This window comes from Amblyomma maculatum, chromosome 7, assembly GCF_055883805.1.
Source record: "Amblyomma maculatum isolate TAMU_Amacu chromosome 7, ASM5588380v1, whole genome shotgun sequence".
Lineage (NCBI taxonomy): Eukaryota > Metazoa > Arthropoda > Arachnida > Ixodida > Ixodidae > Amblyomma > Amblyomma maculatum.
The window spans coordinates 40,715,264-40,723,362 of record NC_139350.1 but is presented as its reverse complement, the minus strand read 5'-3'; the positions used below and the strand labels follow the sequence as shown (position 1 = coordinate 40,723,362).

At 49.9% G+C, this 8,099-nt stretch overlaps 1 pseudogene; it reads left to right on the top strand.

The window, feature by feature from the left end:
- Nucleotides 1–2,012: 2,012 nt before the first annotated feature.
- LOC146183075 (uncharacterized) lies at nucleotides 2,013–2,607 on the top strand (annotated as a pseudogene).
- The last annotated feature ends 5,492 nt before the right edge of the window (nucleotides 2,608–8,099 follow it).

Below are 8,099 nucleotides of genomic sequence, written 5' to 3'. Positions count from 1 at the left end.
GCTATTGGAAAAAGGGCTCGTGGATGTTCCGATCTTTGCCATGGTCGGATGGAGGCTCGCGCACCTTGTCAAGTGCAGAGGAGTAAGTCTGGATTCAGCGGCTTGGGAGGATGCAGTGCGAACGAATAAATGGTGCCCTAGGGAGAAAAGTAATCGTCAGAAGTGAACTGCGACTACGGCGTAACAATAATTCTCTCTTCCAATTTGGAAGCAATTTGAAATTTTCTGCTCGTCCATAATGTAAAATAAGTTTTTCTTTTAAGAAACCTGTTCCTTTATTTGAATTTTGTACTTATTACTGACTGTCGAGCCCAAGGTCAGGCCAATCTTTTCTTTGGGGTTTATCTTTCACGCACGACCACAGACCACCGGAGGGCGCAGTAGTCTTTAGCTCTCAACGTCTGCTCGTGCGGAGGTAAAAACAATGGCTCGGCCATGTGACGGCGCCGGGCCCAGACGAATGAAGGGGGGGGGGGGGGGGATGTGGTCTACCGTTTTCTACCGTGACGCCACGCATCGCCCGACCTTGGATACTCGTCTCGGGTGGCGTTGTGGTTGTGTTGAAGGTGAACGCAACCACGACGAATGCTGTAGCACTGGCCGCCGCGGCCCCAGATGCAGGCCGCTGGCGCCACGACGCCGCCTCTCTGCGGCAACATCGACGGCACCGCTTGTTAAGCACGCTTGGATTACTAGGTGAGACTGCTCCGGCAAACAGCGGGATGGGCGATCTCAATAACGTCTACCACCTTATACCAACTTCTTCAAAATGAGTAAGCGCTAGAACGGCTTGATGGACACCGACACAGGAAAACCCGTAAGACAACGGCTCCTTTTTTGGCGGCACCGCCGAGTACAGTCGACCAAAGCCTCGATCCGGAGCCCTTCTGAGGCTAAGTGGTTCCTCCAGCCTGGTAATCCCAGCAATCGTGGCCCACAGCTTAACATCGATATCTCGAAACAGCCACCTCGGGTTATGCGTTTCTGCCCAGGGGACCAATATGACGCACCGAAAATTACAGGGAACTTCACACTTTCACTCGACGTAATTACAAGAGGCAGGAAGGGCTTGCATTTACGACCGAGGAGAATGCTGTGACAGCCGCTGTAATTTCACATTTGCGCGCACTATATAGACACGCACTGTCGTTGAAGCTGTCTAAGCAAATATAGATTTATACACTGCCACCCATTTGCTTGTGTTTGCCCTACCTTCACCGCAATTCCATGCGAAAGTCACATTACTGCGGCTAAAAACGGCTCGGGATTTCCGAGAACTGTCCGCAGTTTTTGTAGGCAACTACGTTTGTGACGAAACAGCCTGCGTAATGCGCGCTGCAGCCAGATCCGGTTTTTTGTTTCCGCTGCGCCATGCGAACCGGTCCAAGATAATGGCTACAGTCGGGTCCTTTAAAAAGAAAGAGTTGCTTCATCTTTAGGTGTATCTGACTGTAGCAGATGTTGAAAGGAATGGTTGACGAGGCCTATCCGGGTCTCCGCTCCATGGGCCTTTCTTCCCCCAGCCATCCGCACGCTTGGCGTGCGACAAAGGGCGGATGCGTGCGTAAAAGGGCGGATGACACTGCAGCATTCCTAATAAGAGATTAAGCACCCCCTAGAAAAGGCAGCAACGAAATTTTATTTTAATAATATATGGCCTGCTTACTTATGTAAGTACGTAACGTTGCCCGCGATGTTTAGTTACAGTACATTTACGCTTTCATTTATCAGCATTATTCTATGCATCGGGGGCCTCGTTGTTCGCTTACGTTGTTTTCCGTGTTTTACATCCACTGTAACCTGGTTTATATGTACTGCGATGATAGCGACACACTGATACACAGCCAAATAACTGTAAAAGTAAACTCCAATTATTTGAAAAAGCCGCAAAGGTGGAAAGCGACGCCGCTGTTTTCATGCTTCTGCATGCACTGTCTCTTGTTTCGTGTGATTTTGCGGTGTCTTGATGCCTTACCCAATGGCTTTCACACATCCGCTTCTCTATCCAGGATCCCGGCTTCCAACATGCTCAGTGTTGGTGAGCTCCTCTTGCTCCTCTCCTGTGTTCTCGGAGCAAGCGTCGGCATGCAAGACGTGATAAATTACTTCCTAACTGCAAATACCGGAACTTGCGCCCCTCAGCCTGACTCCTACGGCATCGGTAACAGGGCCAGCTGCACGTTCACACCTGTCCTCGACATCGACTTGCAGAGGATACCTCCGGAAATACCCGCAGTCAAGTGCAAGTGCCCCGGAAACCTGTGCAGTCCGCTGGGCGACTTCAGGAGCCAGGAAGTGAGGGAGAAGATAAAGGTGTCCTACGCACACAATAATGACCCGGGAGAATGGCTCGGCACAACAAGACGATCGAAGTGATGACCGCTTGTGTTTGGGCAATGCACAGGGCTCAACAGGCGCGAGACGAAGGCTTTTCAAGGACTGCTGACGTGATGTACAACTCGGTTCGCTAGAAGTTGACAATGCAGGTTTTAATTTAAGGCTTCCAAGGGGCAGCGATGGTTGAACAGGCAGTAGTGTGCCTTTGTGCCAGCGAGTTAGTCGCCCATCCGCCTTTTGCTTGAGGATGTGGCGTCATCATGCGGGAGCGGCGAGAAACACATTGGACGGCAGTGTAGCGGATGACATGAAAGTGCACCATGCGAAATGGCCATGTCAACGCAGGTAGAAAGTTTCTTGCATTCGGGGCGGAAAGTAGTATCATGTGCACGCACGCTATGGAGGAATGTTTCAGCGTTTTCACAATCCACTCGTAACGGATGCATATACTGTCTTCATATTATAAGAGCGTGTAGCGTGGGCCATGGCGCGGCTGTGTTAGACGTGATATAATGAGATCAGCGTGCAGATTCACGACAGAGTTAAATGTATTTCAAAAAGAAAATCGAAAGGAAAGCGCGGAGACAGACAGAGAGAGAGGGATATCAAAGGGAAATGCAGCCAGGGGTTTGTTGATGCTGCAGAGCTAGGTGGAATAGTCTCCTGTGACTTACGAGCGGGGCATATGCGCAGGGAGTCTTGAGTTACCGAACACAATGAGGCCGGTCACCACGGCGCCGGCATGGTGCAATGGGCGTCGCTTCCTCCTCGCATCATCTAAAAGCGTGCAGCTATAGGATTTCATCTACCAAGCTTGGCAGAGAGGCACTTATCCGCACATCCTGAACAGGGCATTCCCAGCCGGAATGCACAACAGAAGCCTGCAGGAAACTCGCGGTATTCTTCTGGCAATAGACGATTCAGTGTTATAGCTGGTTTCTGCCCCCAGAACGGATGTGGTCGCAGTGGTGAAAAAGTTCTCGATGCACAGAGAATGGTCTCATTTGGTTGTGAAAGGGTCCACAACCTTTCTGCTTGCGCCGCGATTTCTTCGGAATCAACGATCTGATGACACATACTCAACTCCTATATATCGGATGCGCATGTCGGTCAGGAACCAACGCTGTTATAGTCTAGAGCGCTCCACTCCGCAAGTGAATGAGCATTCACCCTACAGGAGGCTCATTTGTGCCGGGCGGTTTCCTTGCCGTTGCAGGCGGTTGGACGAAGACGACGACTTTCAACTCCCTAACGAAGTGCAGCTGATTGCGTGCACCGAAGGAACAAAATCCAAGTGCTTTGGAGACAACGAAGGCGAGCCTGTGAGGTAAAAAAAAAGAAAAACAACTGTGCGCCGTGAAAGAGTGTCAAGTGCGTCATATGCTCCGAGGGGCAAAAACACAGATACTACAGGTATGTATGCATCTAAAGGAAATGTGCATGATACCTACCGAAGTTTGCACCAAGCCTGTAACGCACCAGTGATAGCTGCAAAAAGGATTTGTTCGGTGCGTGTTCGCTTTGTGTGCGACGGGGCCTAATGGCGATGTATTTTGTCGTTTGTTTCCTTTATGTGCGAAAGGGCCAGGTAGCGCAGATATCACAGGCGGCTGTGTGCACTAGACCGTAATATTTAGCAAGAATGCATACAAAAGAAAACGTCCACTGGTCCCCGATATGACATTCAACACTGAACACTGCACAAAGCTGCGCGCTGTAGCGACAGCTATGGTAGGAAGGCAAGACGAGAAAGGAATGCATGCTCTGCAGCGAAGGTGACGCCGGCAACAATAGAGCAGCCACGAGTCTCCGTTGTCCGTCCGCGGATCTAACGTTTTCGTAATCCTTCGACTGGGGACAGGTGCACATCTCAAAGTATCTACCTCGGTGCGTACGCTCTGTGCGGGAAACCGAATCGCGCGAAAGTTCACCGAACTTCACAATCATTATCGTCGTCGTCGAAGTACGACTCTGCAAAAATGCGCTGCACGTTGATAGTCAGCAGCTTTGATTACCTTCTGACCTGCTGTAGCGTCATCAACGCCATTCCGAAATGATCAAGCTGGTAATTTTTGAAGTTATATTGCTGCCAAACATCTACTGATCTGATCTCATCTATTGGCTTACTGGTGTAAGTTCGTTTAGAGTGTCGGGAAGTATGTATATGATTGCTATGACGTCTATTTCTGCACCCCGTCTCACCCAACTCTTATGTAATACATACAGTTTTGTGGCGGACTCCGGTACAAAACGAGATTAAACCGAACATTAAGGTGAACCCAAGGTACAAATCCCACCAGCATTCCTTCGTTCTCACCCGTAGTTTCTCTTGCTATGTGCGCCTCTACATGCGCTATCAAAAACAACTTTGAGCACATATATTTAATATCAGCAGAGCACGTTCGTCCTAGCTACGGCTCACATTGAAAATTGGTATACTTAATTCATCGCTCGGTTTGAGCGTCTACTCTATGCTTTCTTTCACTCCATGATGCTATTCTGATAACAATGAAGTGCTCAAAAAGGTCTCGTCACGTGAAGATACTCTCAGCTGTGTTCACACAATCTGTAATGCGCGTGGCCAACACATCACGTGGTACTTGTACATGCCAGGGCCAGCCCTGGAAAAGAAAACCTATCAGTCGAGCTATAATTTATAGGACGGCAGCATGAAACAGTCAGGAACCAGAAAGGTTGGCTTCCAAAGATAAATGCTTCAGCAGAGGCGTTTGCCGATCAAGATACGAGACAGCGGTACGTGCTTTGTCTGCGATAGGTAAGATTTTCCGAGACTAGACCTAACTCAAGCAGAATGCTACGGAGCAGCGGAAGCACAGTTTTGCATTCCTGACCCTGCCCAGGTTACGCTATTTGATTCCGAACGTGCCACCTCCGCCCAGGACTAACCAGACTAGCAGAACATTCCTCGTCTCTCTTCTCAGTCCCTGCAGTTGCGAACTGTGTTCAAACCTTGCAAATGCCGAGGCCTCGGAATCTGTGCCATGCTGCACGCTCGCCTGCCCACTGCAATTGCAAACGACAGTGTTGAGTCTGTGCAAGGAGTTCATCCGAACATTGCCAACCACGGCCGGTTACTGTTTCCTTGACATTCTAAACTGCATCAGATGTACTTTCTGCCAATCTCCGCGGTGGGATGTCATCGGATGTATACATGACTCAAGCAATTTAATCAACGGAAACGTAGGCGCGCCTTTGCTCGCATTTCTTTTTATTACCCTGTACACGTGCGTGTCGTGCATTACAGCACAATTTGAAGGTAGGATGCCATAGGGCGATTCCATGTAAGAAAGGATGGTCGGCCGACCCTATAAATTGATTTTAAAATTCAATAAATGGTTGCCCGATGACCGGAAAAAAAGGTATCTGCAATTGGTTTTGCTGCCAACATTTTTTTTCCGCGGCATAGGAAATTAATAATAACGATGGAGTGGAGTGCCACGCTTTTGTTCTTTGTTCTTTTCGACAACTTTGATTATTGATTACAGAAAGTATAATAAAGTTAGGTAGCTGAATATGGTCTCACTAAAAATATGCATGCTTTTTATTTCTATTCAAATATGTTTTTTGGGGGAAGTGTAGATATTTTGCATATTCATGAAAAATAAAGGAGAGGTTGGTGCCGCATAGCGGTTCCAGCTGCTCCTTTCCTCCTGGTCTGTTTTCATAAAATTTCTATAAGTAAAATAATTGGTTCACATGAAAGGAAAGGCGCAGCATCTGTCACAAATGTTCTGTGGACACCTGAACCGCACCGTAAGGGAAGGGAGGAAGGTGGGAGTGAAAGTGGAAAGAGAGAAAGGGGTACCGTAGTGGATGGCTAAGGAGTAATTTCGACCATCGGTGGATAATAAAGTGCACTGACATCGCGCAGTACACGGGCGTATCTTCTTTTCGCCTCCATTGAAACGCAGCCTTTGAGGCGGAGCGTAAGTGTTCCCCTTATCGTCAATGCTTTGCGCTTTCAGTATCATATATAGCGCTCAGTACTACCTACCCTTTTCAGTGATTGTGACGAACTTTTAAACCGAATTCTATAATATAGCGAAAATGGCATATTCGACTCTGACTTGCTTTTTACGATGTGATAAGAAAACCAGTGACGTTGTTTGATGATTGGCATCAAAGACCCCTGGAGGGCTGAATTTCATACGATAGTATCGGTTTGCTCTTATGAAACTTGACTCTCTCCTTCATGCGCTAAAGACAATCTCTCAAAACCCGTGCCTCAGACAAGCGCTCCAGTCAAGCCGGGCATACGATGACTAGAATAACCCCTGCCGAATCGCAGCTGTAGGAGAGGCACCTGGCAGCCAAGCTCACCGCCATCGCTCCGGGACTTGCACACGCTAAGTTCATCGCTTTCACGAGCATATACGCTTAAATGCCATAGCTTCGGGTGAATGACAGATACACGAAAAGCTGCAGGGGGTGCGCCGTCGTAGCTATGTTTGATAAAGAACCCCTCCCCCCCCCCCCCTCCTTCGATTTCTGTTTAGTAGCTGGGATATCAATTTGGCCAGAATGTTTTGCCATTCCGAAGGGCGAGTGTTCGTGACACCGCGCATTCAAGGAAGGGGAGTTTAGTTGCTATGTCGGAGAAGCGTACCACCAGTGTTCGCTGAATCGAAACGCTGGTATATGTAATTGTATTCCTCTGCCGCTAGAATACAGCTCCTCTATTAACTATTAACTTGTAGTGTGTATTGTGGTTTTCTACGTGGGCATTGGCCAGCAACCACCGCGGGTTCGAGCTTCGCGCGAGCCGAAGCCCCGATAGGGCGTCACCACGCACGCACTGTCACACAGCAGCGCGCACTCAACCACCGCAGGGAGGAGAGCGCTTCGCTGCAAAGACACTAGCCTCCTAGGTCACACAGGAGACGTTTATTCAAAGCCGTCCGCCAGCGGTACACAAACACTCAGACACCGCGTTGCGCGAGGAGCAAGGCTCCGCTTCGCGCACGCAATGACAATGAATGCTTGGCGCAACACGCAAGGGCGTTCTGTGATCTTTCTCTCGCAGTGACCAAAGGGTTCCTTTGAGAGAGAGTGGACAACCACCGCAAGGTACGCCTGTCGCGGATCGTTGGATCACGATCGACAGGCTCTAGCTGCGCTGTCAGGTACGACCCAGAGCAGACGAACTCAAGTTCACACTGGTCTGCGCGAACAAAGGCCGGCAGACAAGAGCAGTAGCGTACGCACCTTGCGATGTCTCGGAGGGGTCTCCCCATGAGCTCCGCTCGGACGGTCGCGCGAGCGCGGCCGTGGCAGCGGTGTCGTGTTCCCGCCGAAAGGTGCCAATGAGAACAGCCACTGGGACGCCAGGGCGGAGCTGTGGCCGAGCGACAGTGACAAGTCGTCCGAACATCTCTCCGGCGCCTCAGGCGGGAGAAAGGGAACGAGAACAAGATGGCACGGGCGGCGGCCGCTCAAAGGACAGTCAATACCCTTAACTGGGCTAGTTGGTGAACGAATTCAGGCATGGTTCTAGCGTTTGTCCTGTCCGCCTAGCCGCCGTGTGTGTCCTCCTTGTGCACCATGCGTGAATTCGCTCAAAGGACAGCCGCGGCAAGCCCGGATCCCACATCCTCCTCTCCTTAATTGCCCTCCTACCCATCAGCGAAAGCACGCGGCAGGTCCCCAGCATGAAGAAAAACAATGCTATCCTCACGCAACAAGTAAACTACGCTTCGGCTCCAGCCAAAAAAGATCTCGAAAAGACGGACACTCAATAAAGA